An 18,489-nucleotide genomic window follows, 5' to 3' on the forward strand; every position below is an offset into this window, starting at 1 on the left:
TTAAGGAAAACTAGACACTCAGCTTCTTAGTTTGTTTTCATTCTTGGGGGGGGGGGGGTCATGACGAGCTGATGAGGAAGGAAATTACATCGGGTAAGGAACATCGTTCCCCAATGTCCGTGAGAAAAGGTCAAGGATGTTTGTACCCTTGGTAGGAGAATAGACCAACTGTTCCAGGATGTTGGTATTAACAAAGTTTAGGAATTGCTGGACTTTTGCATTTGAAGTGGTGTAGGATTCCCAGTCCATAGAGCAGTAGTTGAGATCCCCATGAAAATCATATTGGGTTGAACAGAAAGGGACTCTAGTATGTTGAGATAGGTAGTATGGGTTTCCTGGGACATGGTGAGGGAGCTGTCGATTGCAAGAATTGGGTACGAAACCTGGTTTATGGTGAGTTGCACAGGTGAGTTTCTGTGGGTCATAACAGTCTGGATGTGAGGTCATTTTTAATATAGACTGATACTCCTCTACCTTTAGCTCCTTCCTGTGCAGTAGCTGGTCAGTTGTCTAAAGTTTTGAAAGGCATTATAACCGTGCACTCCCGGGGTGCTGTCCACAACTTTAAACCATGTCTCCATTACTACATAGATGTCTACACTGTCTAGGGGAGAGGAAGGTCTTGCAGGGAGTGGAGTCCCTTGATAAGACTTTTAGATTTGAGCTGTACCACCTTTAGATATTCCTTCATAGGTCATTCATTCAAAGTTTTTAATATATGGCTGTGTTTTTTACTGTTGGAATGTTTGACTTGAAAAAGCAGAGTATTGAAAGTTTATTGTAAAAGCTTGTCACAAAGTCTTCTGTGGTTACTTAAGCTGTATTTTTTACATGTAAAACTTGATTATGTAAAGATGTTACTGATCTATTTTACTAAATGTGTCATCCAAAAATGTAAACACTAAACAAGTTTTTGTTTTTGACTGGGGAAGTATCACAAATATTTGCTAGGTTGTAGTTATGTTTACTGATGTCAGTTGGAGTATTTAACTATTTGGAGTATTATAGTTCCACTAGCATGACTGCTCATGAAGTTGGAGTGGTACTTTACAAACGGATGATGTCATCATTCCCAATCATTGGATGCCCACATTCCCATTCTACTTTGCATAGAGAAATGACTCCTGATGGAAAATGGAGGTACAGCTCTGTTTAGAGTTACCTTTTAGACTAGTCTAGGGATCTCAAATGTTCAGTACGGGGTTGCTCAGACTTGGTTTGGGGGAGGGGGGTTGGCATGGGGCATGTGGGATCTTTGAAAGTCAAGGGCACATGAGACAAGAACATGCAAAAGAAGCACATAAATGTAAAAGAAATGTCTGTTATGTTTGCATTAAAAGCACCCAAATAAAATTGAGCACAGGGGATCCTCCTTAGGTTCATAGGTTGGTACTAGGCTGTCAGCCCTAGGGCCTATACAAGCCTAGCCATAACAATTTCCTGGCTATTTCTTCCCACACTATTTACTTCCCTCGACCCCTGTCTAGCAGGGCGACTGACGTGATCCCTGGGGTGAATTTCCTTTCTCCCATCCAATCGTCAAGGTTCCTTTTGAAGAGAACCAAAGAGGCACTCTGCTTGACATGTATGGGCAATCTATTCCAGAGTCTGGGGAGTCTCTGGGTCAGGAACCTATCCCTTCAGCATGTTTTGTTTATTGTGATGACAAGGTTTACATCCCTGGAGTGTGTGGCTCTGAGGGATTGGGATTTCTTTAAGTGTAGCATGTCCAACAGCTCTGGGTTTGACATGGACTTGTATGTTAAGCAGAGATCACCTCTGAGTAGACGATATGTGACAGAGTATAGCTGGAGTTTTTTAAGGCGGTCAGCGTAGGGTATCTGCTTTAGGCCTGTGATTCTTTTAGTGAGGTATTTCTGCGGCCTTTCCAGTTGTTGCAGATGTCTTCAGAGGTACATACCAAACGGGGAGTTGTATTCTATAATGGGTCTAATGAGGGATGAGTACAGTGGGGCAATTACCTCCTTTTTTTCTGGATGAAAAGCCCTTCGTGATGAGGTGTGCCACATAGAAGGATTTTCTGACTGTTGTGGTGATGTGGTTATCGAAGGTGAGACCACAGTCCACCTGTGTCCCTAAGTCTCTTATCACACTTTCGGTGTTTAGTGTACTGCCACCTATATGGTAATTCACAGATACATGTTTTTTCCCAAAGGGGATAACTATACATTTCTTGGCATTGAGCTTGAGCCCATGGCTCTGGCACCAAGCATCTGTTTCTGTAAGGCCCTTTTTATCCACATCATTTGGGGATTCAGTAATGTCTCCCGGTTTGCAGTCATCTGCAAACTTTGTTAGCCAGAGTCCCTTAGTGTTGGCCTGTACTTCAGAGAAGTAGATGCCAAACAAGAGCTGTCCCAGGACTGAACCCTGAGGTACTCCACTTGTCACTTGTCTGGAGCTGGATTTGTAGTCGGCTACTTTTACAGTGTGGGTTCTGTCAGTAAGCCAGTTAGCAACCCGTTGGGTCACGTAGGGATTAATGCCCAGCTTAGTGCGTTTGTCTATGATTTCAGAGTGGGGGATGGTGTCAAAGGCCTTGGCAAGGTCTAGATAGGCTGTGTGGACCACCTTATCCTTGTCTATGGCTCTGGAGACTGATTCAAAGAAGTCGGTCAGGTTCAGGAGACAAGATCAGCCCTTCACGAACCCAAACTGGGTGGGGTCCAGTGTTTGAAGGTTGCACACTCACTACAATTCCAGTTTCACATAGACCTACCACGACAGCAAACCAAACACATAAACGCACAAAAACATACTCGGAGGCTCTAAATAAAAATCTGCCTAAGCAGCAGAGACCTCCAAAGCAGGCACCCAAGCAACCGCTACCCCAGAACAAAACACGTGCAACACATAGCTCACAAAGCCAGTGTGCCGAACAGTCACAGCCCTTAAGGCTAAACAACACACCTGATACACTTGTAATAGGTGACTCTATCGTCAGGCACACTGACGTCCCACTCACCAGGCTGAACAAGGAGAAGGTCACGGTGAGCTGCCTGTCGGGCGCTAGGATCCGCCATATAACACAAGCACTCAGGTCACTCCAAGGCAAGTACAAATATGACTCAGTCATTGTCCATGCTGGTGTGAATGACCTGAGACGTACCTCCCTGGACTAAATGAAAAGAGACATAGAGGAGCTCTGTGAGCATGTAGCCCAGGCCGGTATGACCCTGACCTTGAGTAGCATCTTACCCTCACCAAGAATGATGCCACAATATGAAGACAAGATGATCAATTTCAACAATTGGCTTAAGTATTGGTGTCATTCAAAGGGGATCCAATGCCTGTCAACCTTGGATAACATGCTCGACAAGCCACGATGCTTCGCTAGGGATGGCTTGCACCTGTCACCCCTGGGCTTTCGGATATTGGCAAAGACTCTTGCTACCCCCATAGTGCCCTTTTTAGGCAAGGCTCAAAAGACAAACCCACCTCCATAGGTATCACAAGGGATAAGAAACTAAGAGTAATGCTACTCAACGCCAGAAGTCTAAACCTCAAGATGCACACACTCGAAACTCTCCTTAGCATGGAGAACATTGATATCTGTGCAGTAACAGAAACCTGGTTCAAGGCTTCCGAGAGCACCCCAGCACTACCAGGTTATACCTCATATCATGCTTTTCGGCCCCAAAACTTGGACCGAATCAGAAAAGGAGGGGGAGTATCAATATTCGTCAAAGATACCCACACCTCCAGGTTGGTGGCACAGCACGAAGCATCAGAGACTATCCATGTGCAACTAACAGTGGGTAAAACTGCCTTCCAGTTTATAGCCTGCTACAGACCACTCTCCCAAACCCAGGAACCCCACTCAGCCTTCCTGAGAACACTGGAAAATATGAAGGTCTCCCCAAACACCATTATATTGGGCGACTTCAACTATAGACTGGGAGCATTACTCTAGCTCCAACACCCTAGCCCAAAGGTTCCTAGAATTTATAAACTCAAATGCTATGGAACAACTTGTTACCACTCCCACAAGAGGGGAAAACATACTGGACCTGATCATCACCAACATGGGGACTCTATGCTCCAGACCAGAAGTGTATCCCTCACTGGTAAGATCAGACCATAAACTAATCTCAGTGGATATTCACATCCCGACTCCACCCCCTGCCCTGAAAACCACAGTGAAAAACTTCTCTGAAGCAAATTTCACACTCCTCAAAACCGAGGTGGAATCCTTCAAAGCCCCTGGGCCTGTGGACAATATGGCCCAGACCACAGAATCCTTTATAAACGCATTCTATGAACACCTTCAGGAATGCATGGATCATGCAATCCCAAATAAAACCAAGACCCAATCCTCCAAAGGCAGACGTCCTGTCTGGTGGACCCCAGCCATAAACAAACTATACAATAGAAGGAGGAAGCTACTACATGATAGAGCAAAATCCCAAAAAGGGAAGGCATCTCTGATCAGTATTAGCAAAAACCTACGGGCACTCATAAAATCGTCTAAGGCCAGCTTCGAGAGAAAAATTGCACAGGACACTAAGGATAATCACAAAGCTTTTTTTAGTTATGTTAGGAACCTGGGTGGGAATTCCCAGATATGCTCAGAATTAGTCCAAAAAGAAAAAAATACACCAAACCCACAGACATTGCCAACATCCTAGCTGACAGGTTCAGCGCAAACTTCTCATCCCCCTCCCCACCAAAAGGGCAAATATCTATCCCAGCAGAGTGCTGTCCCCCTGACATCTCAGATGCTCAGGTAAGAGCTGCCCTCTCCAAAGCAAAAAACACAGCATCAATGGGACCAGACGGTGTCCCGGGCTGCGTCCTACATGAACTCCAAGAAGAGCTAAACCCAAACATAAAACTACTGTTCAATCTCAGCCTTACTACAGGATATGTACCCAAAGAGTGGCGTACAGCAACAGTGGTCCCTCTCCACAAAGGTGGTGCCTCAACGGATCCAGGAAACTATCGCCCCATAAGCCTGACTAGCTTGGTCTGCAAAGCTATGGAAAGGATCATCATGGACCTCATAAATAAAGATATTGGGGACCTGCAGACACTGGATCCTACCCAGTTCAACTTTAAGGGCAGATCCTGCCTCTTAAACCTGGTTGCTTTCTTTGAAACAGTCACCAAGGCCATTGACGAGGGGAAGGTGGTCCACACAGCCTACCTGGACCTCGCAAAAGCCTTCGATACAGTACCCCACTCGGGCATTATAGATAAGCTCACCAGTTTAAATATAAACCCCTATGTCACTAGATGGGTTGCAAACTGGCTCAAGGACAGAACCCACATGGTTAGAATTGCTGGAGCCATGTCAGACTCCAAACCAGTTACAAGTGACATCCCACAAGGCTCAGTCCTGGGACCTCTCTTGTTCGGTATATATTTCTCGGAGGTACAGGCCAACACGGAAGGACTGTGGCTGACCAAGTTCGCAGATTTAAAACTTACACTTTGTATGGGTTTTAGATTTTTCTTGGTGCTGATGCATTATGTTGTAAAGTCTGTGTGTAGCTCATGTGTTTTTGATTTTTGGCAGCAGCTAAGGATGATTTCTTGGTCCAGCTACTATGTCCTTTCCCCTACCTACTTTGTAAGAGGTGGTTCCTACTTAACCATTTTCCACCCTTTAAGGAATTCCTTCTGTTTGCTCCCTGCATGCTTCAATTCTATCACTAAGTTTTAAATTTACAACCTGTTTGACTAGAATGTTCAGTCTTGTACTATACCTTCTGTTGGGGGGAGGGGCTCCTTTTGAATATTGTATGCTGCCTGTTATCCTCAAACTGCATATTTTTGCTCTCAGTGTCTTGTGCTCTGTCGGGAGGTTTAAATTGAACTCCTATTGTAATGTTTGCTTTTAAGCAAAGACGAAGGTGTCTTATTGCAGTTCCTTGCATACAGAGAAAGACTGTGTACTTTTCGGAGAAGTCATAATGGATTTCCATTAAGTCTTTTACTGCTGTATGTTTGAGAATGCCAAAATATACTAACATACTAGCTTTTAATGGCTTTGATTTCCATCAGGCATTTGATTTTAGATGTATTTTCAGTAATGTTTAGGGGCATTCCTTGTGTCTTTTTTTTTGTGCAGCATTTGGCAGTTTTAAAACCAAATGTCTGAGTCTAATTGATTGACTTTTGAATGTGTTTGAGTAACTGCTGACATACTAGTTTATTCTAAAGCCGTTTATTACCTTCTCACAAGTGTTCCTTTTAAAATGTTTCAGCTGTGAAGCTAATAAACTCTGAAGCGTAGTTTTGTCTGTGCACCCCATGGTGACATACATACATACATAACATAGGTTGTTTTACTTCGAGGTGATCTCTGCCTAACATATAAAGCTATGTCAAACCCAGAGCTGTTGGACATGCTACACCTAAAGAAATCCCAATCCCTCCGAGCTACACACTCTAGGGACCTAAACCTTGTCACCACAATAAACAGGACAAGCTGGAGGGATAGATTCCTGTCCCAAAGACTTCCCATACTCTGGAACAGGCTACCCATCTATGTCAAGCAAAGTTCTTCATTAGCACTCTTCAAGAAAAATCTTCATGCGTGGATGGGAAATAGGAAATACACCCTGGGTATCACTTCTGTGTCTCTGCTCGACAGTGGCACAGGAAAATAACTTTCTTGGGTGGCGTAAGCCAGGGAACCTTGTTGGCTAGGCTTGCATAGGCCCTTGGGCCGATAGCCTAGTTCCTACCTATGAACTGGGCACCATAATCGACTCTCCAGCCAACACAAGCATCCTCCAAAAGGGCCTCATAGAAACAGACAACTGGTGCCAGAGCCATGGCTTCAAGCTAAACGCCAAAAAGTGTATAGTCATCCCCTTTGGCAAAAACAAAGTGCCCACAAATTACCACATATGTGGTAATCCATTAAGTACAGAAGAAGTAATTAGGGACCTGGGGACCCAAGTTGATAGCAATCTCTCATTTGACAACCACGTGGCCAAAGTGGTTAGAAAAACATTTTATATAGCCCACCTAATCATGAAGGGATTAACATCTAGATCAGGGGAGGTCATCGTGCCTCTTTACTCATCCCTCATCAGGCCCATAATTGAGTACAATGCCCCTTTTGGGATGTACCTTACCAGACACCTGCAGCAACTGGAAAGACCCCAAAAGTGCCTCACCAAGAGGATCAAAGGGCTCAAACAGATACCATATGATGCCCGGTTAAAGAAACTCCAGCTCTACTCAGTGGCATACCGCCTGCTCAGAGGCGATCTCTGCCTGACGTATAAAGCCATGTCCAACCTGGAATTAATGGACATGCACCTTAGAAAATCCAAATCCCATCAAGCTACGCGATCGAGAGACTTGAACCTCAGCACTGAAATAAATAGGACATGCTGGAGGGACAGATTCATAACCCAGAGGCTCCCTTCACTCTGGAATAAAATCCCAGTCCAGGTTAGGCAGAGTCCCTCATTGACTCTCTTCAAGAGGAATCTTGACGAGTGGATGGGAGATCGTAGGTTTACCCCAGGTATCACTTCTGTGTCACTGTTAGACAGAGGCACAGTATACTAACCTCGAAAAAGGGCGTAGCAAAATTAATTTAAAATGGGTGGCGAAAGCCAAACACACTCTGGCTAGGCTTATAAATGCCCTAGGGCAGATAGCCTAGTATGAACCTATGAACCAATGTCTTTGTTTATAAGTTCCATGATAATACGCTCCATGGCCTTGCAGATAAGGCTTGTCAGACTGATGGGAAGGTAGCTTCTGGGATCCAAGGTGGAACCCCCTTGTGGAGTGAGATAACTGTAGCTCTGCGCCACTCAGTGGGCACAAAACCTGAGGTGAGGCTATGATTAAACATGACACTTAAGTGAGGTGCTAGTTCATATTGTAGTTCATGTAAGTACACAGCCCGGGATGTCATCTGGTCCCATGGATGCTGTATTCTTAGCTTTGGAGAGTGCGTTTTTTACCTGTGTGGCCGTCATTACCGGAATTTGGCAATCTTCCGGTATTGAGATGGGCCATTTAGAGAGTGAGAGGGGGTGAAGTTGGCACTGAATCGATCTGCCAGGATATTGGCAATATCCTTGGGATCAGTATATTTAATGCCATTCTGTTTTAGCTCAGAGCAGATCTGAGCATTGCCATTTAGATTCTTGACATAGTTATAGAATGCCTTGTGGTTGTCTTTGTAATCTTTGGCAATTTTATTTTCGTAACTAGCTTTGGAGGATTTTATGAGTTATCTCAGTTTCTTACTGAGGCTGGTAAGGGAGTTTTTTGCATCCTGGGATTTTCCTCTTTTTCTGCAACAGTTTCTTCCTTTTGTTGTAAAGTTTGTTTATGGCAGGGGGACCACCAGATTGGCTTCCTTTTTATGGATGAGAGCATTTTGGTTCTATTTGGGATAGCATGATTCATGCATGAGTGGATGTGCCCGTACAGTGCCTTAGTGTAGGATTCAGCAGTTGAACTTTCAGTTCCCGTCTGCGTGGGTGTCATGAAGTTTGTCACTTCTGACTTGAGTAGCATGAAGTTGGCTTTGGAGAAGTTTTTTATGGAGGTTTCCTTACTGGGGGGTGGGGGTGGGATGTGGATGTTAAGGGTTATTAGCTTATGGTCAGACCTGACTAACAAGGGGGTGACCATAGGTGTGGAGCATCAATTTCCCATGTTGGTAATGACCAGGTCTAAGGTATTGGAGCCCCTGGTGGGACTATGGGTTAGTTGATCCAGGGCGTTGGAATTTATGAATTCCAAGAACCGTTGGGCAAAGGTGTTGGTACATGAGTAGTTTTCCCAGTTAATGGCAGGGTAGTTAAAATCACTCAGTATTAGGGTGTTTGGTTCTATCTTAATATTTTCCAGTATGTTTAGAAAGGTGTAGTGAGAATCTTGGGGTATGGTGGGGGATCTGTAGCAAGCTACAGTTTGGATTGCAGTCTAACCTAGTGCACCTGGAGAATTTCAGACTCATTGTGTTGGGCAATTAGCCTCGTGGTGTGAATATCCTTGGTGAATATTGACACTCCTCCACCTTTAGTGTTTCAGTCCTGGTTTGGTGGCCGAAAAGTGTGGTAAGAGTTGTAGCCTGGTATTGCAGGGGTGCTCTCTGGAGCCTTGAACCATGTTTCAGTTACTGCACAGATATCGATGTTCTCCATTGTTAGGAGTGCCTCGAGAGAGTACATTTTAAGGTTTAGACTTCTAGCATTGAGTAGCATTACCTTCAGATTTTACATGCTTGTACCTGTTACGGTGGTGGTTTTGTCCTTTGAACTTTGCCTAAAAGAAGCACTATAGGGGTGGCAAGAGCCTTAGCCAGTAACCTTAATCCCAGGGGCGACAGTTGCAGACCATCTCTGGCAAAGCATCGTGGTCTGTCAGTCATGTCGTCCCAGGCAGACAGATACTGGATCCCCTTTGAATGACACCAGAAGCTTAGCCAATTGTTGAAGTCAATCATTTTGTCCCTATATTGTGGTATCATTCTGGGCGAAGGCAGGATGCTACTCAGGGCTAGGGTCATACCTGCCTGGGCCACATGATCCGAGAGCTCTTCCATGTCTTTTTTCATGTAGTCCAGGGAGGTACGTCTCAAGTCATTCACTCCAACATGGACAATGACAGAGTCATATTTGTACTTGTTGTGGATTGACTTGAGTGCATGCGTTATGTGGCGGATCCTGGCACCCGACAGGCAGCTGACTATAATTTTCTCTTTGTTCAACCTGGTGAGAGGGACATCGGTGTGCCGGACTATAGAGTCACCTATGACTAAAGTGTTAGGTACATTGTCTTCCCTTAGGGCCTGTTGCTGGATGGCACACTGGTGTTGTGAACTATGTAACACTTTGGTTTTGATTGGTGTTTGTTTGTGTTTCAGCTTCTGAGGTCCTTGTTGCTTGGGCAGGTTGGGCCTCTGCATATATGGATTTAGTGTTGCTATATGTGGGTGTTGGTGGTGTGGGTTTAGAAGGGCTATGTGTTGCTTGAGGTGTAGTGTGGGTGTTAACCTTCTCCTCTTGACTGTCCAGCACAATCTTGGGTGGAGAGAGCTTTGTTTCCATTTTGGCTATGTAAGTGCATCTTTCACAGGTTGTAGTGTTGGGTGGTAGGAGGAGAGGGTTGTCTGTGTACATGAGACAATTGCTGCATTGCCCCAGTATGCCCAGATTCACCAGGTGGACAGGAGAAATCACCGGAAGCTGACCCTTGGACATGCCTGGTTTTGGGCTTTTTTTTTTTTCCTTTGTAAAGTATAGGAGCTGTTTCCTTAGCCAGGTACTTTGCAATTATAGGCTGTTTAGTGCCTACTATTAATTTCTCCTTATTAACAAGGAGAGTTGAGTGATTGTATCAGTTTAAGGCTTCCTAGTGCTTTCCAGCAGATATTAGAGAAAGTGCTAGTCACAGGGATGCTTAAAGGTAAGATGAAAAAAATGCACACTGCAGTGTGCACTAGAGAAGTTAGATGTGAAAGTAGGTCTCTTAAGTCTTACCTGTTTAAAAAGTTAAGGTTTAGTGGAGAGTTACTATTTTTAAAACAGCAAGATGGATTGAAAGGGGTGGTCACTTTTGTATTCTGGTACTATGGAATGCAGTAGGATGGCCAATAAATTTAAATAGTTGAAGGGGAGGGATTTCAAAAATGATGATTTTGTGAGTACTCACACAAGCCAGTGGAAGTAGAGAGGAAATGAGATATATGGTCAGATTAACATAAGAGGTAGGCAACTAGAAAGACAGTGGTATTTAACAAAAACTGTAACTGGGTGGGAAGGCGGGGAAAAAAAAATTCTGCCCGACTCAGAAGAGAGAGAGCTGTGGTCTCTCTTGAAGTTTTAATATGCTGTTAAAGCAGAATGCAAGTAAAACACAAGGTAAAGAAAACAAACCACAGTATTCAAAATATAGAAAGGCTATAAAATAATACAAAAAATAAAAGCAAACTAACCTTTCCTTCACAGCAAAGTGTAGTAGAGTCTGGATGAGCCTTTCTGGTAAAAAACATACAAATGGTATATCACCAAGCAAGAGGAGAACCCAGTCCTACATCCTAACCCAGGGGTCAGGCTTGAACCTCAAGGTGGCCTACATCCCATCACAGGAGTCTACTTTGGCTGATGTGCTGAACCAACCCCAGTTAGACCCACATAAATGGATGCTGATCAGGGAATTCTTTCTGTATCAGGCTAACAGGTATGGCATGTAGAAAGAAGAGAATTTTGCTTCTCTAGAAAACAGGCAACCAAGAAAGGAGAGGCCCTACTGTTTTTTTGCTGGATAGTTGGTTGGTGCCTCAGAATGTCAAATCTAAAAGATTGCCTAGGTCTCCAAGATGGTGGGTGACTGAGAAGCATACTAACTAGAGCTTTCCCAGTGACAAAGATGAGAAAGTATTAAAAATTGGTAAAATATATGTTTGAGGAAAATGCAGTTATTGGCTAGCAATGTCAGAAGAGAAAAAAATCATTGGTGATGCTGGGGTTTTTGTATAAAATAACTACTCACTTTATACTTTACAAATGAGGAGTACATTTATTCCAGTCATTAAGAGCCGTTTTGAAGTTGGAACGAGATTCAAGCTTACTAGACACAGCAGTTTTTAGAATATTTTTTTCTTGTGGCTCAAAATGTGTATGAAGGCAGATGTGCTTCTGGAAGAGAGAAGAAAAAAAAAAGTTCAGTCAACAGAACTCCAGTCAGCAAGGTAAAGAGGACTCTGTTTCTAGACCCTGTACAAATAAGGATGGCCCAAAAGAGGCTGTGCCAGTAAAAGTGTTTCCCTTGTTCCAAAAGAAAATACTTGAACGACAGAGGGAAGCCTAGGAGCTGACCAGAAGAATTGTTTGAATTCAGACTAAATGTCAGTGCTGAAAGAAGTTAGGGAATGGAAAGAGGACTAAACAGCTAGGTGAATTTAGTGAACAGTGTAGTGCTGGGGCCAGGAATTTGCAAACGGGGGAGGGTAGAGTGAGTGGCAAAGTGGGACACTGGGTTTGGTGGTTGTGCAAAGATCACCTTAAGAAGCTTGGAAATCATGTGTGCTTTGTTTGCCCTTATAGTCGGATTGTTTCCATGGAAACATAAGTACGACGTGTTCAGCTGCAGACTCCTTAACACACCTTTAACATTAATTTGCTAATGGAAAACTTTTCATTACATTCACTGTTCTCTTGTTTACTTGTTTACGAAAAAAAATACTTAAGTGCCTTAATCCAAATATACAGCTATAAAAAGCAAGAGAAAGCATATCAACTCTACATATATTATAATTTGTGCACTTTCACACCCCATCCCAAACTCAAAAACCCACGATTACACCCTATTAACTTAAACATGCTTTTATCCAAACTTTACTTTTACATTGAAATGCCTACATTTCTTAAAACTAAAAAATAGGAAATGGCACTGACTTGTTTACTATCTTTATCACATGCAACAGTATCTGATTGACTGATAATTTTATGACCTTATGTAAACAAGGCAAGTTTCTCAACTCTGTGTGATTCATAATTGCTTTTTTTATATATATATTTCACCACTGTGCGCTATTGCCTTTTAGCAGGTGACCTACTACCCTTTCTATCTACTTTTCAGTTCACAAAGATGCTTGCTGTATGTTCTAGATTTGCTATATCTCCTTAGTAAACTGTTTATCTTGGCCACACCAAAACCACGCGTGTCCAGTGGCACTTGCTGGCCATGAAGAAATATATATATATATATATGCAACATTTTAATTTTGCCGAGAAAGAAATTCTTGATAGCTTTACAGTAGACAGGGAATACAGTATGGGCTTTAGTGAGTTTGTATATCCCACAGAGAAGTACCAGGGGAGATGAGTGGTCTCTATATCTGTGGACACCAGGGTATAGCCGTCACCATATGCCTTGATGATCTTCTGGAAACAAATTAAAGATGCATTTGGTGTTTCTCGGGTTTCTTTTGGAAAGAGAGGATCAGTATATTTAGCCGCCTATTTTGCCTCAGGAGGGAACCTAAATCATGAACGCCTTAAACAAGAGGGTACATTTTCCTGAGGAATTTGGTGTGAAAGGCTGAACACATAACCATTAAGGCCCCATCTGACTGATGGTGGAGGGGTTACCAAAGCAGCAGGGGCTAACATTCCATCAACTGCTAGGTAGTGTGTGATGCATAGAAGCTCTATATATCCCTAGCAGGATTTAATGCATAACACTCATTCTTACTGCCTTGCCTCTGTGTATCATCACTTCAGACATAGGCGCACTTACATTAAAAGAAAAGTTTTTTTTTTATTTACGTACATTATATTTCATAGGTTCATAGGTGTGTACTAGGCTAATGGCCCTGGAGCCTTTACAAGCCTAGCCCATAGATGCCCTGGCATCTTACCACCCAACGTTAGTTCCCAGTGCCTCTGTCACGTAGAGCCACTGAAGTGATCCCCGGGGTGAACTTTGTATTTCCTATCCACTCATCAAGATTTCTCTTGAAGAGGGCCAGTGAGGTGCTCTGCTTGACATGTATGGGAAGTCTATTCCAGGGCATGGGCAGTCTCTGGGTTATGAACCTGTCCCTCCAGCATGTTCTGTTGATTGTGGTAATGGTGTTGAGGTCTCTGGAGCATGTGGTGCGGAGGGATTGGGATTTCTTTAGATGTAGCATTTCTGACAGAGCTGGGTTAGACATGGCTTTGTAAGTCAAGCAGAGATCACCTCTTAGTAGACTATATGAGACACAGAATAGCTGGAGTTGAGTCTGTTCATGTAGGACATGTGTTTAAGGCCTAGGATCCTCTTCATGAGTTACTTTTGTGGCCTTTCCAGCTGCTGCATTTGTCTAGTGAGGTACATGCCAAATGGGACATTATACACGATGAATGGCCTAATGAGGGAAGAGTAGAGAGAAATGATTACCTCTTTCTTCCTGGATGCAAAACCCTTTGGTAATGAGATGTGCCACATAGAAGGACTTCTTGCTTTGCTTGTTTCTTTGCAACAACTCTCATTTAATCCAGCATTACATAAATTGCTCATTTCCTGTCTTCCTTAAAACCTCACTCCTTCTCCTGAACATATTTTTGCATGAATTCAAGTATTGTTTCCACAATTTCCAAGTATTTATATGTACTTTGTTCCTTCCTTCATAGGTAGGTACTAGGCTATCGGCCCAAAGGCCTACGTAAGCCTAGCCAGCAAGGTTCCATAGCTTATGCACCCAAGAAAGTTATTTTCCTGTGCCACTGTCCAGCAGAGACACAGAAGTGATCCCTGGGCTGTATTTCCTGTTTCCCATCCACTCATCAAGATTTTTCTTGAAGAGTGCTAAAGAAGAACTTTGCTTGATATAGATGGGTAGCTTGTTCCAGAGTATAGGAAGTCTCTGGGACAGGAATCTATTCTTCCAGAATGTTCTGTTTATTGTGATGACAAGGTTTAGGTCCCTAGAGTGTGTAGCTCGGAGGGATTGGGATTTCTTTAGGTGAAGCATGTCCAACAGCTCTGGGTTTGAAATGGCTTTATATGTTAGGCAGAGATCACCTCGGAGTAGACGATATGCTACGGAGTAAAGTTGGAGTTTTTTGAGGCGGCCAGTGTAGGGCATTTGTTTGAGGCCAGTAATCCTCTTTGTGAGGTACTTCTGTGGCCTTTCCAGCTGCTGCAGATGTCTTGTGAGGTACATTCCAAAAGGGGCGTTGTACTGTGTAATGGGTCTAATGAGTGACGAGTAGAGGGGAACAATTACCTCTTTTTTCATGGATGAGAACCCTTTTATGATGAGGTGTGCCACGTAGAAGAACTTCCTGACTACTGTGGCGATATGACTATCAAAGCCGGGACTACTGTCCACCTGAGTCCCAAGGTCTCTTATCAAGCATTCGGTGTTAAGTAGATTGCTGCCTATGTGGTAGTTTGAGTTTTTACCAACGGGGATGACACTGCATTTTTTGGCATTGAGCTTGAGGCCATGGCTCTGACACCAGGTATCTGTCTCAGTGAGGCCCTTTTGTAGGATGTCCACATCATTTGGGGACTTGACTATGGCTCCTAGTTTGCAGTCATCTGCGAACTTCGTTAGCCAGAGGCTTTCTGTGTTAGCCTGTACTTCAGAGAAGTAGATACCAAACAGGAGAGGTCACAGGACGGAACCCTGTGGTACTCCACTTGTCACTGCTTCAAAAGATTCCACTTTTTAGTACTTCAATCTCTTTTAGAATATTCAGTATTTCAAATACTGTTAGTTTAGATTCTGATTTCCATTTTCTAGTTATTGCTTTTTTTGGCAGCCGATGGTTAAACTTAATGCTTTAACTATGTCTAGGCAATTCAGATCCTGTCTCCCAGCTCAAATTAATCCTTTCCTTAATTGCAGCTATTTGTTGTCCCTAATATTTGACAACAGCATTCTCTGGTGAATTTTTAAAATATGCAAGCTTCAATACACTCCCCAAAACATGTTCCCATTTAACTTTTTCTTCCCCATAACATTTGATATCTTAACAGCAACCATGCAGAATATTATATTCATAAAGTTGCAGAAAATATTCTGAGAAATAATGATTAGGAAATGTCCACTATTACATTTTTTCCTTTTCTTCATTTTAATCTTTAACTAAGCCCCCTTCCATAGCTCTTAATCTATTAGCATAAAAATCTGGACGAAGCCATACATAATGGGGGAACAAAGCCCCCAAAATAGGGACGAATTGTAAATACTACTCTTATAAACGTAAAAAGTTGCTAGAATAAAAGGCCCTGTGTTACAGTACATTTTCTGAATGATATGAAGTCAAACTCAAATGCTTGTCATTATGTAGTGAATTCAGACCTCACTGATTTGCCACAAAAATCCAGAAAATCACAAATGTTATGAGGAATTGACCAAAAATTTGAGGTGAAAATCAGGACAGTTGAGAGGTAAGCCTCCCCCCATACTCAGTATTTTCACCTAAAATTGATTGTGTCCCTTTCCATACTTCATCTAAGGCACATTTGATGCCAGTTTAAACCCATTACTAAATTCCTTTCCTTACTCATGATTTTTGTTCAGTCCATCAGTGGATTAAAACGTTGGAAAAGGACTCTGAACTTCACTGAAGAACATTTAGAATCTGACCTCTGAGTTAATTTAATTCTTTCTCCCTCTGTTATTACAGTACAGGCACTGACAGAATATGAGGATGTGAATTACTATACATTTCCTAAAGTAAAAGAAGTTAGTAACTCAGATTATTGTATTGTGATGTACTATGTGGAGTTTTTCTCCTCGGGCCTTCGCTGAAAACGGGCAACCTCTGCCCATTCGGACTTCCAGTAAACAATTGTAAAATGAATAAATAAAATTGTCGTTATTTATTAATTGTGATCCACCACCTTTTCTCTAAAAGCCACCAGTTTTACGCGGGATTAGGAGGAACAGAGATAAAAACAGAGTCAAAAATCAAAGACATCCCTGTAAGTCAAGGACAGATGAGATGTAATGATAGGAACATCCCTTCAAAATAGACAGTCAAGAAGCCTGTGACAAGTTACTAGCAAGGCAGGCCAGCAGTACACTTTCAGGACAAAGAGTAATATCAAATGTAGTAGTGTGTATTGCCTAGTATAACTTTTCCTTCTTACTTTCTCAGTTTAGATATGAGGAATAAACTATACACAGTTCATTTACTCACCTGTATAAAATGCCTTTTCCTAAAATCTGGCTAACTATTGGATGTTCACACCACTTTTTAAACCATGCAACATTCACTACTTGTTCCAATCTAAATTTCTGCAAAGCGCTGTAGTAAGGACTTGAACTAACAAAAAGAAAATGATTCTGACATCTGTTACAGCTTTACTAAACAATGCATGTATTAATGCAATACTGGAATTTCTCATCTGAATGATTTAGCAACCCTGTCAGTGTCTTCTGGTGACTACTTTCGATGCATTTCCTGCCGAAAATCGCCCTGTGAAGATAGAATTCTACTGCACTCTGCAGTATTAGAGTTCAAAGGAGGAGCCCTTTGGTTTAAAGCTGAGGAGATCGAGATAGTCGCTTATGTAACACACAAGATAGTGACAAAGTTTGAATGTTCAATAGGCAAGACTTCCCTGTGCCTATATTTTAATGGTTGTCTTTAGAGGCCAGTAGTAAAATAGACCGACAGTTGTTTTGAAACAGAAAAGTAAAAAGAAAATTTAGTAACTTTTAGCAATAAAGTATTTGCGCTTTTTTTCCCATTAATATTAGCATTATCTAGAGAGAATGGTATTAAGTGTTCAGAAAATTACAGAATGTTAGACGTTATGCACATTGATGTGGAATCCTTTAGGGCCCATTGACTTCCGCCCAGATATAGTGAATTTACGTTAGGGAAAGGTGATAATCAAGGTCATCCAGTTCATCTCATACATGTCCTACCAACCAACTCGACAACAGAGGAGCCAGTGCAAGATCTTCATTTTGATCACTTGACTGTAACCTCCAATCACATCTCTGATGCATGATTCATGAGAAGCAAAATGATGTTAAACTGAAATGGAAAATGTACCATGTTAGATGTACATTTTCCAATTTCAGTGAAATAGTGCATTGTATTTTTTCTTCTTTTTTTTACTGTATAAATTAGGAGCTTTAAAAAGGGGGCAGAGCGCGCCCCTGCACCAATGCTTAAATCTGCCACTGTAGTGGAAAATACTAGTCCCACTGTTAACTGGTTGCACTAGTAGGAAAACTGAAAAAAATGTATATAAGTCTTGTTTTGTGCCAGTCAGGAAAAATTAGGATATAAATCAGAAACTGACTTTGTGACAGGGTAAGGGCTGTTTACCAAAGACTAATAATAAAGTGAACTTGGTAAATAGTGGGGGAACCGAGTGTCAATCCCACTATGTGAGGTTTATTTCAAAATGTGGTACAACTAAAGCATATGTCTTTCACTTTATGATTGCCTGCGAAGGAATCAAATAACTGTAAAATAATTGTTTATAAATATATATATATATATATATATATATATATATATATATATATAAATAAAAAGTTATATGAGTTAATGTTGTTGTAAAATGTAATATACTAGTAGAAAGCATGTTTCTTAAATACAAAGGGTAAAAAGCAGAAGTGTAGCAATGCATAGTGTATATGATGAAATAACCGTTTTCTCAGTGGCAGCTGACTACACTATTACTAAGCCAAGGAAGAAAGTTTAAACAAAAAAAGTAAAGTAGTTTATTACTTACATTGCAGTATGAGAGAGAGAAAAACCTAGGAACTAGAAGTGTAAAGTTGGTGAGCTCTGACTCTGCAGTCCAGGATTAGATTATGAGGATGTGAAGAGTTGCTTATGCAAGTGTAAATGTTAATTTCTTTTTGATATGTAAAATATTTGGAGAATAAGCTAAAGAATGTAAATTTAGGCAGTGGTAGTGTTTTTCTTAATTTCTCTTGTTTAAATAGGTTAAATAATACAAGAAAAGAAATGCTATAGACTGCATGAGTTGTTACAAGTTTTCCATAAGCAGATC

The 18,489-nt window shown here is 42.0% G+C and overlaps 1 protein-coding gene across 1 annotated transcript in view; it reads left to right on the forward strand.

Annotated features, from left to right (window-relative positions):
* CNNM4 (cyclin and CBS domain divalent metal cation transport mediator 4) overlaps positions 1–18,489 on the forward strand; it is a 1,037,549-nt gene that overhangs the window by 773,170 nt on the left and 245,890 nt on the right. The gene's annotated exons all lie outside the window — the stretch shown is intronic.

This window comes from Protopterus annectens, chromosome 9.part0 (assembly GCF_019279795.1).
Source record: "Protopterus annectens isolate FY-2018-M chromosome 9.part0, PAN1.0, whole genome shotgun sequence".
Taxonomy (NCBI): domain Eukaryota; kingdom Metazoa; phylum Chordata; order Ceratodontiformes; family Protopteridae; genus Protopterus; species Protopterus annectens.